The sequence below is a fragment of the Rousettus aegyptiacus genome, unplaced genomic scaffold (genome assembly GCF_014176215.1).
Source record: "Rousettus aegyptiacus isolate mRouAeg1 unplaced genomic scaffold, mRouAeg1.p scaffold_m13_p_15, whole genome shotgun sequence".
Classification (NCBI taxonomy): Eukaryota; Metazoa; Chordata; class Mammalia; order Chiroptera; family Pteropodidae; genus Rousettus; species Rousettus aegyptiacus.
This window is the reverse complement of record NW_023416290.1, coordinates 8,097,809-8,115,855: the sequence shown is the minus strand read 5'-3', so window position 1 is coordinate 8,115,855 and position 18,047 is coordinate 8,097,809. Positions and strand designations below refer to the sequence as shown.

Sequence of the window (18,047 nt, the reverse complement as noted above, 5' to 3'; positions counted from 1 at the left end):
TTCGCATCTATTAGAAGAATTATATGTTTCTTTTTCTTCTGGGAAATTACATTGATTGGTTTTTAAATCTTAAGCCACCTTTGAATTCCTGAAATGAAACCAATTTTGTCATGATATAATATCCTTTTTATGTATTACTGGTTTCTGTTTGTATACATATAATGGATATTATGTATTAACAAAAACATAATATTTATGTATATTTAGGCTTTTTGCATGTATGTTAATGAAAGAGAGTGGCCTTGTTACTTTTCTCGTTATTCAGTTTTGATATCAATATCAAGGTCACGCTGGTCTCGTTGCTCGGCTTTTTGTCTTCCCTTGCACTGCTCCCTAGAGAGTGTGTCTGAAGCTCGCTCACCTACACTCCTTGCTGTTTTCACTCAGATAGCTAAGAAGAGAGAGAGTAGGGCATTCTCTGAAGTTCTGAGTGAGACCCAGCGTTGGGCAGGCACTGTGAACCTGGGTCTCAGGGCTGTGGCGTTCGCACGTGTCTTGCTTCTTCTGTAGGTGTGACACTGTACCTAGTTTTTTCCTCCTCTCCCAGGAGTAGAGCTTCTCCCCACCCCCATCTCATCCCTCAGATATGGTGGGGTTTTATCAGTGCTCTCAGGCTACAGTTTCGATGCTCTTTCTCCTGAAGTTGGAAGTTTTTGTTCCATAAGTGAAATCAAGGAGATAGGTCTGGATGGAGTTTTGACAGTGGCTCCTGGTCCCCTCCTTCAGAGATCACCATGCAGGAAGATTTCTCAGGATTCTCCCTGATCTTCTCTGTACCTGGAAGCATTTCTGGAGCAAATGCCCACAAGAAGGTGTAAACTCTTCTTGTGTCTGTGGCCCCTCGGGTCTTCTCACTCTTGCACTAGCTCATACTCAGCCTCTAGAAATTTGTTGACAATTTCTAGCTTAATTATCTTAACTGCTATGGATTAAATTGTGTCCCTGTAAAATTAATATGTTGAAACCTTAATCCCCAGGGTAACAGTATTTGGGAGGCAATTAGGTTTACATGAAGTCATGAGGGTGGGGTCCTCATGATGGGGTTAGTGCCCTTATAAGAAGAGACACCAGAGAGCTTGATCTTTCTCTTTCTCTCTGCCACGTGAGGATGCAGTGAGAAGGTGGCCATCTATGAGCGAGGAAGAGGGCTTTTCACAGAACCCAACCATGCTGGCACCTTGATGACAGACTTTCAGCATCTGGAACTGTGAGAACATGAATTTTTGTTGTTTACGCCACTAAGTCTCTAGCATTTTGTTACGGAAGCCCAATCCGAGTAACATGTTGTCGTATATGATGTTCGCCACATCCATTCCAGCTAAGCAAAGGTCCTGTTTTCCCCTGTAGTTTCATCTCTCTCTCTCAACTCGGGATTAGTTGTTCTGTGATCTCAGTTCTCTGACAGGTTCCAGGAAAATAATTAATTTTCAATTTGTCCAGCTTTTTTCTTATTGTAAGGAGGAGAGCGATGCTCTTTTCAGCTCTTTATTCTCTGAGCTGAACTTTTAAAGTGAATTAATGACCTCTTGGCTATGCTGCCCTGACTCGGTTCAGCAATAGGCTGCAGTAGCAACTCTCTTCAGCTGCAGTGATCAGAACGGTGGCATTCTGCACAACAGATCTGCAACAGGGCAACCTGTAACAAGAAAAATGGGAACTAGATTGATTTTTTGTATTCAAGTATATGTAACACAAACATATTTTCTAAAGTAATAATGGGGACTTAATATCTGGTAACATGGTCTGTAATGTCACCAAATGCTTGTAAATGAGGCTGTCTTGAAGAATCTGTAAGTACACAAGACATAAAGTAGCACTGAGATAGATGTGCCACTTAGAGCCCTCTGTAAGGGAGTACTTGCTGCTCAGCTGTGGAGCGAGCCATCAGTAGATGGCATCTAGTCAATAGCTTCTTCTGCCTCAGCTACTGAGGGCTGCCTTGCTTGAAGCCACATCCATCCCAGGCAGCTCACATCCTGTGACTCAAAGATGCCAGTCGTTTCTGATGAGCAGCGCTCACTCCAGTGCTCTGCACCTGGCTGGTCAAGAATCTGTCATCACTGAACTGAAGTTCAGCTTCTCTGTCTGCTCCTTCTTGCTTCCTCCTCTTTTCTTTCATGGTGCGGATTCCTAATAAATATCTAGCACTCCAAACTTCTATTGGTATCTGCTTCCAGAGGACCCAACCTGAAACAGGCATTGTACTTTAATTGTTTCCTCTGTTCTTTTGTATCCTCATATTATTCATAGTAGTCACCACATTTTCAGTGCCAAAATGTGCCGATTGATTGTTGACTAATCTGGCTGATTAGAATCAATAAGAAATGGGATGGCTCTCACAAATTTAGTTTATCGCGGGATGCAGTACACCACATTTGTACCTTTGACTCCCCCTTGATCATTCCCTTTCCCTCATTCCCCACATCCAATCCATCCGAATGTTTTTGAAGTCCTACCTTCAAATTCTTCCATTCTTCCCCACCCCCAACCAATCCATTTTTCACAAAGAAACCAGAGAGATCTTTTTAAAAATACGTCAGATCATATCCCTTATATAAAAGTCTTCGGTGGCTTCCCAGTGCAATGAGAGTAAAGTCCAAACTTCTTAATGTGGCCAGCAGGGTGTAGGAGCTGGCCAGGGCTCACTTCTCTTGATTAGCTTCTGTTATTCTTCCTTTCACTTCTTGTCTGCCTGTCTCTTGACCTTACTGGTTTGTACCTCAGGGCCTTTTTCCTCACAGTCCTTTAACTAGAATGTCTCATCACATTGTCTGGGTCAGTCTCACCTTTCAGTTCAGATAATACCTTTTTGAAAGACTTTCTCTGATCTTCTTACCAAATGTAGTCTTCTTTTCACCACATTTTCTTTATGTCACTTTTTGTGATTTGATAGTACCTTATTTGTGATTCATATGTGATCTATCTCACCCCAATAGAATATAGGATACAGGAGGTCAGGACCCTTATCTGTATTGTTCACTAATGTGTCCAGTTCCTAGAACAGTGTAGTTCCTGGATTTATAACTATTTATTCAATGAATTAGTAAGTGCCATGGTTGAATCTATTCAACTTTCTCCAACGCTGGCATCTTATAAACACAGATTGTCATAATCTTTAGAAGTGTAGTGGTTAAGCATGTGGGCTTTTAAGCCAGATTGCTTGGATACAGATACCAGTTTTACAAATTCAAAGATGGTGCGATATTGGGCAACTCAATTATCCTTGCAAGCTCCTTCCTCCTCATCCTCCCCCGTGGTTTATGACGAGGATTATATGAGATAATCCGTGCAACTACTTAGAACAAAGCATGGTAGATATTAAATGCTCCATACATATTAGTTACCAGTTGTAGTATGGAGTTATGCGCAGCTCTGCCATAAATGTGGGTAGAATCAATAGTCGTGGATGTGGTAAGCTTCGAGGGACAGCGGGACAGTTCTCCTGCTTCAGAATCTCTCATATATCTCCTGAATTGCTTGATATTTTATCTTTGGGTATTTTTCCTTTGGACGTAGTCATGGTTTTTCTTCATCAAGCAGCTGCGCAGGTTGGACAAGGAATGAGATTGGGGGAGACCAGTGTAGAGGCAGCCGCAGAGGTGCGTGCGGCTGGCAGACAGACTGCATGAGGGAGATCAAGGAAGGGTGAGAGCATAGGAGAGAGACTGCACACAGAAGGAGGGCTCCTATCCTTGGAAGGGTGTGGAGGAAATAAAGCCCTCAGATACAAGGCACTGGATCTGGGACCCAAGTCAGAGCTTAAGGAATAGATAACGTCCAGCTAGTTCCTGGACTGGAGTATGAAGTAGTTAATGCACCTCAGCTGGCTTCAGGCCGAGCCGACAAGGCTTACAGGCTCCTGTAAAGGGAACAATATTCGTCTCAGGCTTGGTCATTTGGTTGTAATAAAACTAGAGGTGTTGAAGAGTTGGCATCCAAACAGGCCATGGGATCTGTACAGAGGAAGCATGGTTGGTACTGTAACAAGAATTAATTTCATCTCTGCTGTTTACAAGTTGTCTTACTTTGGGTAGGTTACTTAACTCCTCGGAGCCTCACTTTCTTTATCTGATGAAAAAGAAAGTAATAATATATAGCTTGTGGAAGTGTTTTTGGAAGATTAAGTGAGCTAACATGTGAAAGCATTCAGCAGGGTTCCAGGCATGGCCTAGAAGCTCAATAAATGACAGTTTCTCACCCTCTTATTGGTTATTCATATGTTAGGGTGAACGTTTTTTGCATTTGCTCTATTAATGACAGTTTTTTTTTTTTTTTTTTTTTTTTGCCCGCCCAGGGCAAAACGTCATAGCAGTGAATGATTTGATTAGGGAGTGGCGGAAAAAGAAAGGAAGAAGAAATAAAATAGAAAGTCAGTCCTGGCGGACTGGTTCAGTGAGGATCGCCGGTGCGCTCTGGGGTGCTCCAGAGCAATGCTTCAGTGACCACACGTGACCTGGTTAATGCCTCGTCTTTCCCCTCAGCCCTCAGGGATCTCTTCTCTCTTCTTATTTCACTGCCCATGTCGCAGTGATTTGTTCTTGTGATTGTGTGGTTACTGGCCACGTCTCTCACTGGCCTGCCTGCTCCGCGGAGGCAGAGAACCTCATTGTATGCAGTGTCCACAGTATGCAAAGTGACCACGACAGCACCTAGCATATAGCAAGGGGGCATCAGGATTGGAAAGGGGAACATTAAAAAGTGGAAAATGTTGAGATTACATGAAACAAACTTTTCTCCCATTATAGTTTTCTCTGGAGCTGTCAGAATTGTTAAAATGCTTCACAGATGTTAAGATTTATTTGAGAGATCTTGGAGATTTATAAACTCATCATTATCTACATCCTGAGCATAATTTCCTTAGAAGATCTTGACTAGTTACTTTTACAATCTCTGCTGACATGAGCAACGGTACATATAATGCCTATGGGGCAACAACTGTACTTTATGGCTGCTACAGGTGTTTTTAAAGAGAATGAATGTAAAGATTATATCTTGGTAAATTTAAAAAACAATGTTTCAATAATAATTATTCCATACCACCTATTTTTAGGAATACATGTATTATTCACCAATGGAATTATATTCATCAGAGTACCTAAGAGTAAAATATCATCATGAAAGTGGATATTATATTAATGTAAAATTTTGTCTCAAAATATTGTGAAGTATGAGACGTACTGAAGAATGAAAATATAATATAATATAAATTCTACCTTAAAAGTGTATTTACAGTAAGTTACGTTCCCATATTAACATCTATTAAGTCTTTTTTGTTCAGTTGTAAAAAAAACCTTAAAATCAAACAACACTACTTACCAGCAGTTTTTTATTTTTGGCATTAGCACAAAAATGAAGGTTGTTAAACTCGAATAGCTAGAGATTTTTCTTGGAGAGTGGATATGAAATAAAATCTTTTTTCATAAAACACCAAAAATAATGATGTGGAATTAAGTGAGTTTACCAGTTTTCAAATGAAAACAGTTCGGGGGAAAGAATGCATAAGAGGTAGATACTTAAGGGGAATTTTTGCACTCTCCTATCTCAAATTGTCAGGACACGACTGAGATGTTTTCCTAGTAACCTGTCTACATTTTTGAGTAATTGTTTCCATTATTTTGAAATGAAGCAAGCAAGAAAAAATATTTAACTTCACTAGAGTAAGTGAAAGAAGCGTTTCGTACTTGCTTCTCTTAGCCGACGCCTGTCGACCCTCTGCTGTGCGCCCGGCACTGGCCGAGCCCTTCGAGTGAGTCCTCGCACTCTTCACAACGGTCCCACATATTATTGTTCCTGTTTTATAGCTGGAGAAACCAAATATTTTTGTATAAATCTCTTAGATAATGGGTCACTACAGATAATGTCACTGATTTCCAGTCCCCTTATTGGGGATAATGATCTATTGCGCTGACTGTAGTGGTGACATTTTTCTGACATAGAAAGGAGGATGAAGACATTTTATCAGTGTAAACATTCATCAGTTTAAAATCTTTACCCAACTGATTATGGGGTATTGTCCTTGTCGATGGGATGAAGAGACCAAGATAAACACATCGAAAAATTCCCCAGCCTGACTACTGGGCAAATGGCAGAGAAACAACGTGCAGTCCCTCAAACCAGCCATGGCAGGATGCTCTCGGGGATAGCAGGCTCTCTCCCTGCTCTTGCCTTGTGTGGCACATGACAAACAGTAGTGAAAAATCAGCAATTATCGGCATTTGTCAACTCTTTGGGTCCGTGGCAGGAAAACGGAAACAGCAGCAATCATGCCCAATTTAAGTCTCTCGTGATGTCAGGCTTTTCACGGACTCACACGGACATCAGAAGAGACTCGAAAAGGTTTGCAGATGTGCAGTCGGCTATGGCAGTGATGCTGCCAACGTGGCTCATGGATCAACTAACTATTAAGATATCAAAAGCGATTCCCGTAGCTTGCTGACAGCTGGTTCAATCGTTTGCACCTGTTTCCCCTGCATTACACATGCGTCTGGAATGGATTATCCTGGCTTGTGCTAGACACAGTTCACCTTTCCTCACTGCGACGTCCTCCAAGGAGCATCCCTGCTGGAGACCAGGCAGCTCTCTCCAGGGGCCCACAGAAGGAAGAAGCCAGTATGCTTTTGAAAAGGACCCTGGGATGTCGGGCTGGCAAGGCTATCAGTTAAGGGTGGTTCTTGATAGCAGTTTACACTGGTTTATGAAGAGTGCTTGCCTCCCGCATGAGTAAGGGACTGACTGCTGTGTGATCTCACGGGGATGCTTGGCCCATGCCTTGTCTTTGGAGAATAGTGTCGCCCTTCTTCCAGCCATCTTGAACCTGTTGTGGAACTAGATAGGAGTGTACGTGAGTAAATCAGCGAGCCATCTTCCAGTCTCCTGAACCTTCATGTTGCCCTGGATGCCTCTCACTCTCAGAGGCAAATTCACCGCAGCACAGACAAAGCTCAGCCTTCAAATTCTTGCAATTGCACTGGCCAGGTTCTGAGAGTTGCCCTGGCAAGGGGTTCACATGGTTACATATTTTTGTAAAATGTGCAAAACTAAGACGTTTTAACCACAGTGGGTTAAGACTGCTGTTTCTTTCCACTTTGACTTCTCCTCTGACATACTTCCCATCATGTGATGTGGTGTTGGATGGTTGCGGGCATTTTTGGTGTCTGGCTAAGGGGAAGCTGAGTTGGGGACACGTTTAGTTTGGGTTTAGTGGGATATTTTTATGTGGTTTGCAGTCACTTCCGTTTTGAGTTATTGCTGGTTTCCAGGAATACTCGCACTATCCATTATTTATGTCTAATTTTGAATTCGTAGTTCTATATTATTTTTTTTGAGGATCCCCTAAATTGTAAAAGCTTCCGGCCCTACAAAACTTGATATTTCCTGCTTGTTCCTTATAACTTGTCACCAAATTCTGTGAATTCCACATAGTGGTATGCTGGTAAACTGGCTCTTGAAAAACAGAAAGCCCTGATTTATAGTGTTTGCTAATTTCTGAGGCCAGTTTCCATTGCCGATTCCAAGCTACGAATGGTTTAACAACCAGCTCACAAAATTTCCGAATATATAATGATCGACCCTTGTAAGCTGGTATAGGATGACTCTAGCAAGCCACTAATACCCCCTCGGAAATAGTTCTGTGAACTAGCCTCTTTTTTTTTTTTTTTGTCTTAATTTCTAATTGCCTTAGTTTAGCCTTTTATCTCTCCTCAACCTCATTCTGCCCAAACCATTATAATAGCTTCTTATCCTGTTTTCAGGGAACTGGCTGTTCTGAGGTTAGTCTATCTTATAAAATACCACCAGGTTTACCTCTTAAAATTCAAATTCGACCATGTGAGCCTCTTGCTTTAATCTTTCTCTGGCTGCCCTGTTATCCATAGGGTAAAAATGTGAGTTTCTGAGTTTTTACAAGCTCCTTCACGTTCTGGCTCTTACCTGTCACAGGGCCTCATCTCACTGCATAGCACTAAGGCTTCCTGAGAGAACTCGGCACTTCCCAAACCTGCTGAAACCAGCACTTTTCTGTGCTTTTGTTCATGCCATACTACTGCTGGGATTCTGCTTCTTTCTCCACATGGCGAACTCCTACAACACATGTCTACACACCAGTCTGTTTTTTAGACCATGAAAAAGTTTCTCTGTCACGACATCACAAGAATGTCTTCTGTGAAGATTTACCGAATTCACAGAAGTTCACTTGAAGACCCAGGACAAAAAGAGGAACGAAAGAACGAGATATCTCCATGTAAGGAGTTACATTTCCCCAAATGCCCTATGCATCTAACCAAATAGTCCTAAATAAAATGTCCCCATTATACAGGACCACTCCCTTCATTACCAGGTCTAAAATGACTCACTCATCAGCGGAAGAATAAAGAAACTGAGCTTGGATGTGGGCCCCTTCAGGGGTAGTCGTTAAAATGAGTTCAGCAAGCAGAACCTGTGACCTGTGCCACACCGCCACGTTCAGAAACCCTTCTCCTCTCTCTCGTACTTTCAGTTGCATTCTCTGTGATGGTCACTCAACTTCGTAAGGTTCTCGGGTCCTCAAGCAGGATTCTTTCTGTACTTTTTATAGCTCTCATGAGGATGTCCGTAATCATCTGTTTATGTGCCTGTCTCCTATGACTAGAATAAATGCTTCTCAAGAATGCTTCCTCACCTCAACAAAACGGGCCCTCAGTAGCATGTAGAAACCCTCGAAAAGTATTTGTTGTACAAAGGACAGATGGATGGATAAATGAATGGAAGGATGAAGTAGGCAGTGGTTAAAGTAGGAGGGATAAGTTTCCCTGTGTCCATACAATGGCAATCAGAATGCTCTATTTCCGAAATGATAGAATGGGACTATAAAACTAAAACTAAACAGTGGAGGTCTTGGTTTTGTGGATATTAATGTTTATAGGTGTAATGCTTTTATGAAATTAATCATTGATTTTTTTAAGCTGTGGTTTTGTTCTTTTGTTTTCTTTTAGTATTTTTTATTTTTCAATTATAGTTGGCATACAATATAATATTAGTTTTATTGAGTATTTATAAAATTTATGATCACCTCGATAAATCTAGTACCCATTGGGTACTCTACATATTCTTGATGTGGTAAATTTTAAACATTGAAAAAAGAGAGAGTTAGGGATAATAGGAAAAACTTTACTAGAATAGAAGCCTTGTTTGTGCATATAATGGATACATGATGATCACCTAATGCATCCTAAGTGTTTGAGCAAAGGGGATGAGCAGGGCCAACTGGGGAGAGAGGTGGTAAGCTAAGAAATGACAGAGGAAAAGTGTGCACAAAGAAATGAAGAGGAGGCTCTTGTGATAATAAAGATAATAACTTGCTATTGAATATGTAGGAAAACCTGGGGTAGGGCACAGGAATGAAGGAATGAGTGGGTATTTAGAACAGAAAAGTATCCAGCAAACTAAGTGAAAAAAAAAAAGGATAGAAATTCCTGAAACAGGTGAGAAGATGGTTGCAGGCACTCATTTCACAGACTGATTTTACAGAGCATTTTCTTACACATTAATTTACAATCGATGTTTCTAAACCTTATGACAGTGTTTCCCAAACTGTGCTCTGTGGAACACTAATGTCTTCAAGATGGTATAGTTGTTTCACTGGAAAAATATTCCACATACGTTATAACCAACCTTCTTGCAGATACGTTATGTTCACTTAGATATTAAAGGCTCCCAGAATTTCAAAAACATTTTTTCTTCTTTTTAACCCAACTTTTCCTAACTGGATCTAACCACTGATACTTCTCTCTTGAAACATCTACTGAGACATCAGAGGATGAGAGTTTTCCTCAGAACACAGTTTAGTAAGTGTGCGTACTTTACCTCATTCGCTTCCAAGAGGACCCAGAGTGTGGCATGGTGGGTAACTATTTCAGCCCATCTAAATTTTTAGTAATCACAGAGACAAAATATGTACAAGCAACTTACTAGTTGAAGCTCAAGTTTCTTCTCCTTGGTGAAGCAGCAACTTGTAAGGACGAAGGGAGATAACACCTTTGAAAATGCATTGAAAAACAATTAGAATAGTAACATGACCAGACCACCAGCCTGGGGATCGGGAGACCCGGGACACCTGGCTTTGACAACTAATCTTGCCATTAAATGTGCGGGTTTACGGAAGTGATAGGAACTTTCACGCCCGCATGTTTGTCTTTCTGTACATTGTGCACATACGTATAAGAGATTTGGGATGACTTGATGGTATGCTGAAAACGAGGTGCGCCATAGGCTAAGTGCCCGGCCTGGGGGTGAGCAGTAGAAGGCGGCTGGGGGCGCTGCATACTAGAAATAGGAACTAACTCTAGAGCTCACCGAGGAGAGAGGAGGGCGCTATGGACTGACTTTGGTGGGGTGAGGACCTCTCTGGGTGCTGGGCAACGGAACCCGGAGTCAGGAGCAGCGACGTGTCATCCCTTTTCCTGTCCCTACCCACATGTATACCATCCCTGTCAGCTCGTCTCCATCCTGGCTGCCTGTGATGCTGTCTGTACGTCCTGGCTTAGGCCAGGGCCAGTGGGCGCTGGTCTGGTGGCGGATAGGACACCTTCTCTACTCTTTATAAGCAGAATGGTCTGGAAACGGTCTGCTGTTTCCCACTTATCTCGGTAGGACTGAACCGAGCTCCAGAGCCATTTGAGCCTGGGGCTGTAGACCTCCTGATGATTAATACAGACCTACAGCCCACTGGGTCCTGTGTGTAGGCATTGGGTCCTCTGGGTGTGTTTTGCCTAGTTTCCCTATTTTTCCCATTTCTCCAGGGCCCTGATAATCTAGTTCTTTCTTCCATCACTCTGGAATGACTTGTATGACTTGAGTCCAGATTTGGCCTTTCATCTAATTCTTGTATTTTCCTTTTTCTGCCAGGGCTTAAACTAAAATCTGATTTCCAGGTTTTTATTAGGACATTTCGGCATTTGACTCTGTGGCCTTGGCACAGCCTTGAAGGGACATTCTTAAGCACACTCCATAGGATAAGGATACCTGTTGCAAAATTTTAAAAAGGAGATGAGATGAGATTTTTTTTTAGGATCATGAAATATGTGCAAATAAGAAATATGCCTGATGTAACATTTTTATCACCTTTCAGGAACGCAATTCTGTGGCTTGCCACCTGTACTTTAGTTGTTATCTGGAATCACTGCCCCCTTAAAGTCTGCCGCTCTCCTTTGGTCTGTGCCCCCACATTGTGCCACGCCATTAGCCATGGTCATACATCCTGGGACTTGGTCTTAAGTGGCCAGAGTGTCCCTTCTGCCAAGCTGACTACACTCCAGAGTTAGCCCCAGCTAAATTTCTTCTCCCAGATGGCCCAGACATATGATTTCTAGTCTTCTGCAAAGAGGGCGTAAGAAGGGTGCAGTGGAATTACATCATATGCACATTTAACTACAACAAGTTCAACTATAAGAAAGAGTTCAGGGAGGAAGGTGGGAAGTAATATCATAGGTTCTACTCACCATTTCACAGACTGATTATGTATCTGGGTGTGAACAGGAAATAGAAGGCAGAAATCTGTTTCCTTTGACCAGCCTTAGTTCTCTTCTGTTTCTCTATGGTGTGAGCATCTCACAGGGCTGAGTATAATTACAGTAGTAAAGATATATATATATTTTACTTCATGGCTCTTAGGAGTAATCCAATTATATCATTTGCTGCTCAACCAAAGAAATGGTCATTTGGGCCAAAGCTGCAGGAAAACTGGTTCCTTTGGATTTTCCAAAGCAATACTGTCCAATATAACTTTTTGTAATGATGGAAAAGTTCTATAGTCTTAGTGTCCAATGTGGTAGCCAATAGACATGTGTGGCTATGGCGTACTTGACATATAGCTCGTGTGACAGAGGAACTTAAAAAAAATTATTTAAATGAAATAGCTTCATGCTACTGTATTGAATAGTACAGATCCAGAGAATTTTCAGTGTACCATTGTATTAGTTTTCTATTTCTGTGTAGGAAATTACTACAAACGTAGCAATTTACACATACACCTGTTTATTAGCTTGCATTACTTCTCTTCAGGGCAAAAGTTTGTGCTACCTTGATTGGGTTCTCAGGTTCAAGTCTCAAAAGACTAAAATCAAGGTGTTGGCTTAGGCCGGGCTCTTGTCTGGAGACTAGGGAAGAATCTGCTTCCAGAATCTTTCCAGTTTTTGGCAGAATTCAGTTTCTTGTGGTTGTAGGATGAAGGTCCTTATTTCCTTGTTGGCTGTTGGCCAGGGGTCACTCTCTGCAGCTGGCGCCAATTCCTGATCCTTCCACATGGCCCTTCCCATCCGCAGGCCAGCAGTGGCTTATCAAATCCTTCTGAAACTTTGCATCTCTCCGATCGCCCATTTCTACTACCAGCCTGAGAAAATGCTCTGCTTTTAAAGGCTTGCTTATTTGGGTCAGGCCCACCCAGATAATCTCTGTATTTTAAAGCCAACTGACGAGGGACTTTGCATCTGCAAAATCTTTTCATAGTTGTACTTAGATTAGTGATTGATTAAAATAGCAGGAATGGGAATCTCAGGAGGCAATTCTGCCTACCACAGTCACCTTAAGATTTCCAGTGATAATTTTTACTAGACTTGATTTTTTTTATTTCACCCTAACTTTAGAACCCAACACTCAAGTGAAATATGAGCTCACAGTTTTAAATTATTTTTTGTTCTCAGGAATCACTTTCAAAATGTAGAAACCTAGGAGTTGGTGGGTAGAGGTTGTAGGTGGTGTGGAGTAGAAGAATGTAAGCCTATTATCTACTAAGAATTTAGCTTTTAACACTCTAGTTAAAATTAGGTAATATACAGGTGAGGTGTGCTGGCTGAGTTCTGGGGAGGGAGGATGAAGAGCCACCTGAGAGGGTTGGGAGAGAGGATTCCAACGGGGGTGTTGTGGCTACCAAGGGAGAACTTAATCCGATTCTTTCAGAGTTATCTACCACCTCAGTATTTGCCACTCCATGCCTTAGCAAATTGAGAGAGCTATTAAGGTCAACAAAACAGCACGATTTGTTAAAAAAAGAAAGATCCTTTAAGTCCCTTCCAAGTGATATCAGTCTATGTTAATGGAAGCATTATGTTCTAAACCAGAAAAAAAATTATTTCCAGTAACTTGGCACTAGTCTTGTCTGAATATATTTCAACTGCTTTTAGTTTGGGATACCACATGTTGAAAAAGAGACAAATTAGAGAAAATTCAGAGAGCGGCAACCAATATGATAAAATGTCTAGTTAAAGATTCATGGCGCAGCTCAGGGGATTGGTAATTGGATATAAATCCTCTTTCTCGTCAACACTTCATTTTTACCAGTGTCTGTCTAATAACTGTCGTCACTGCTTAGAGTCAGAGAGCAGCACGGAGCAACTGACGTCGAGGTAAGGTTCAGAACACTGCAGTCCGTATTCCAAATGGCCTCACCCTCAGAGGCCTTTCCACTTTTCAGGTGAAGAAGTGGAGGGTTTAAACACAGAGGCTAAATCAGGCCAGTATTCACTTCGACCTGAGCTCGTTCCAGGTTTGGCTGGATGTATGCTAATTACTTTGAGTAGTAGTCTTTGCTCTGTTTGAATTAGGAGAGAAATTCCTTTTCTCAAGGTTAAATAAACATCCATAGTAGTTGAACTGTTTCCAAGAAGTTTGCAATCTGCTTCAAGTTGAAGTTAAAAAATTTGAATGCCAATTTATTTAATCGCAATGAGAACTATAATGTTTACAGTGGTCATGTTGATGAGATCTCTGTGTTCTATACCTATAGGAAGACCTCCAGTGGAAGCCAAATCATAAGCAGAAAGGTGCTCTGTGGTTGGCACAGTGATTCTAAAGTAGCTGATGTAGCCATCCATAATTTTTGATCAAGCCTGGATGACAGGCCAGGTTGCTTGTGGGATGAAGCCTGGGATTCACGAGGCCTGTTTGAGTCCTAGATCTGTTATTCTCTCACTGGTGATACTTGCTAACTAGGTAAAGTAAGAAACTGGTAATAAATGGTCTCTAAGACCTATATCGTTATAAAGTTCTTTGATTTTATGTATATCTTCTATAGGCAGCTAAGTAGATAGATAATTAGTCATTTTGGTTCTAGTCACTGAAGACCTCAAGGCTTTTTATAAAATATCAGTCAATTCAATAAACATTTCTAATGGCTTTCTGTGTGCAAATCATTGTGTTAGACATGGAGGTAGACATGGTCTCTTCCCACAAGAAATTTAAATGACTAATTAAAATATGAATATTGTCATTATGAATTAAATTAATATCAATAAATATGAGTGACCTCATGAATACGATAGAATAATATGAGTAGTGGCGGATGGCTGTAGAAGACAGAATTAAATAAAACCAGCAATAGAGGTGCAGAAAACTGTAGGATAGGGTATGGAGTAGAGAAAAATCGATTTCATTTAGGGAAATAGAGAGGAATTCATAGAGTGCAATATTTGAGCTGGACTTTTATGGGAATGTTCAGCAAACTTGAAGAACTGGTCTCGAGCCAGCGTGGACGTTGCCGTGATGATGTGGAATTCAGCTTGCCAGGTAGAGAGGAGGATGTGGGAAGGAGCGAATGACGCCGGCTGCTTCCTCGCACGGACCACTTCCGTAGCGGTCTGCGAGGGCCGCTGTGACAGAGTGCCGTAGACGGGGCGGCTTACACCACGGAAATGTATTTTCTCATCATTCAGGAGGTGGGAAACCCGAGATCAAGACTAGTTTCTCCTGAGGCCTCTCTCTCTGGCGTGTGGGTGACTGCCTTTCCTGTGTCCGCACGTGGCCCTGTCTCCGTGCACGTGCACCCCTGGTGTCTGTCTCTCATATTGGATCAGGGCCCCACACTTAGGACCTCATTAGACCTTAACTACCTCCTAAAAGGCCCCGTTTCCAAATGTAGTCACTTTGGGGGTTGGGGCTTAGACATATGAATGGGGGAGAGGAGGGTGACACGAAACAGTTTATAGCGACTTGTAAGGCTCTGGGAGGGGCCCTAGCCGTGAATTCACATGACCAAATATTTTTCTATGAAATGTAAGCTATTTTTATATTCATCGTCTTTAAGAATTGCCTCCCCCGTCCCCTCCCCCCCTTCTGAAAAAAAATGGAATAGTCTTCAGGCCACCTTCTGCCCTAAGGTATTCATTAGGCCCATCGTTTGGCAGGAGTGGTAGCCCTGAAGAGGAGATACGGATGCTGTTAGCGGGAAGTGGGCCAGTGAGCGATCCCTCCACTGTCTGACGTGGAGGGATCGGGGCTGATGGGAGTCCCCAGGCCCGAGGGAGCTCTGCATGATTTTAGATTGGAGAATCAGCACGTATGAAGTAAACGTGCAGGTCTACAGCAGTCGTCCTACATTTTCCCGTCCTATACTGCTAGTATCAAAAGGGACCAAAACCAATGGAAGTCCAAAGGAACAAAACACAATGGAGCACCAGGACATTTAGGGCGTGGAGGATATGCTGCTAAAGTTGGAAGAAAATGTGGTCAGAGTTGGTGGAGGTGGAGTCGGAGAGCCATTCTGATTTCTTTTTTCCTGACACAATATAAAAATAACTTAGACTTAGAAAAGGATTTCTTGCTCTCAGAGTCCGGAGAAAGCAGTTAACATTAGCATGGAATGAAGGTCTTTGGGGAGCAGGGACACGTATGCTGGGCCCCTTCTTTTAAGGTCCTCTGCTCTTCCTTGTGCATCACTGCGTCTCTTCAGAATCACGTGAGCGTGCTTGTGAAAAATGGAAAGTCCTGTGCTTAATCCTAGACTGAATGGAGCAGAATCTTTGGTGAGTGAGGCCCAGGAGACTTCATTTTGAAAGTTCAGATTTGTTTTTTTTACTCTTTAGAGATTGGGATTTACTGCAGGGCTAAATTCTGCTCTTAATCCTAGTGTTGCCACCATTAATATCTATTATAAGAACTGTTTTTGGAGCACATCGTGAGCTATGTACTATTCTAAGCAATGTACTCACCTGATTCTCATGATTCTCATGGTAAAGCTTTATGGTGACAATGTCACTCCCATCTTGGAGGTAAGAGAGAAACCAAGACTCAGAAAAGTTACATTTCTCAAGTAGTATTTAAAAAAGTGAAGGAGAAGAAGGAGAAGGAGAATTTGATAAACATTAATTTGCAAACATTTTTGTTGTGTAAAAAAGTGCATTGGAGTTATAGATTGCCTTAATAGTATGGATTTTATAATAAATATTAACCACTCAGGCTCTTGCCTGTGTAGGCATTGCAGAGCTGTACTATTAAACTGATACTCTGCTGAATGCCAGGAAATTCCACGCACTAGTGGCAGAAGAAATAGATTTCATGTGCTTTTCTTGCCAATGCTAACATCCTTCCATGGCACTTATGAGGCTGTGGAGACTAGTTGGCTAGTGTTCACATTTTTGGTTTGATAAGAAATTTCTCTCTCTTTCTGCTATCATAAACACATTTTCAATGAATAGCCTTGCAAGGTATGCGTAAATTTAGGCATGAGGTATATATATATATATATATAGTTTTGGAAAATATGAACAAAAACCTATGGTGATAATCTATTTTATTTCAGTATCATATGGATCAATATGATATTTTTATAACCCCAAAATGAAGCAACGCATAGTTAAAACACTTACTGGGAATTTTGTAATATTCCATCCCTTAGTCCTCGTCAATTCCACTTAAAAGGAGGTAATTTCCATTCACTGGACCAAACAACATAATAAAGTTTCTTGAGACAGCTCTTGCAATTACCATGAAAGCTTATAGCACAAACAGTGTGTGTATTCCTTCAACAAATCTGCATTTCAAATATGCAAAAAGAAAATATCTGTGTTTACTATAGTTAGACTGATTGGAAACCAAATATAAGAGTGGGCAAAGGTTAGGTTGATGTAACTCCTTTTAACAAATGTAGTTCTCCCTAAATCAAGGTCACTTATAGATGTTTTATTCTGCAGATGATAACAAATATTTACTTCTTTCAACATTTAAATATAGGTTTCTGGTTTGTAAGTGCTTTTATAGGTTAAAACATTTTGAAATATACTGAAGAATAAAAATACATATAATTCATCTGTCATTCTTTCATTTATGCTTGAATTTTATAAAATAAGAAGCTTAAAGAACCCTTCTGCTCTTACATTTTCTGCTTTCAGGGTTAAAAACAATCGACTAGCTGTTTAACGTATATACTTCCTCTCTGTTAGATTTATACTTTATATGCCTATGTATATTTGATATCTAAACATGGACCATAATTAAATATATTTATCTACTGTCAGTTTTATTTATTAAAAATATAGTGTGGGCATTTTTCTCGGTTATCTCATGCAGGACTTCTAAACTTTTAAATGGCTGTGTATTATTACTATGGAATCATGCCCCTATTTAATATTGAAATTTTTATTTTGATATTTCCTCTATTTAATTTTTCTCTCTTTGTGCTATTATAATCAATTTTTCAATGAATAGCCTTGTAAGGTATGTACATTTCAAATTTCAATAGATATTGCCAACCAAATTACTTTCCACAAAATTTGTATATTTTCTCCCATGTATTTGTATTTGTATGTTATCCACATTTGCTGACACTGGCTGTTAGCAAACTTTTCAATCACTGACAATCTGCTGAGGGCAAATTATATTTTGTTTTATTTTACGGTAGAGAACTCAATTCTAAATGTTTTTGTATATTAAAATTTTTCTGATACATTTCTAAATGGTACATGTACTCTGGAGTCAAGAATAAGAAAAATAGATGTTTAGTTAGGACTAAACACTCAAAATAACTACTATTCACATCCAGAACCTTAGATTCCAAGCACCTTTCATTTGCTAGGATGGATAATTAATTCAAAATGTTTCCAACATTAACTCAATTTCTGCTATTTCTGTCAGGGAACTAGGTGATGAATAAGTAATTCTCCTTGTTTGAGAAATTCAAGCTGTTTTGTTTTGTTTTTCCCTTCTGCATGTTGTTACTACTGAGAACAATCTTCATTGTTATTGCCCCATATTACAAATTATCTTTTTATTTTTGATAGCTATATAAAACATGAAAGATCGTG

General features: G+C 40.7%; 1 protein-coding gene across 8 annotated transcripts in view; it reads left to right on the top strand.

Annotated features, from left to right (window-relative positions):
* The window catches only part of XKR9 (XK related 9), a 226,234-nt gene that overhangs the window by 83,555 nt on the left and 124,632 nt on the right, over window positions 1-18,047 (top strand). The window lies entirely within an intron of this gene.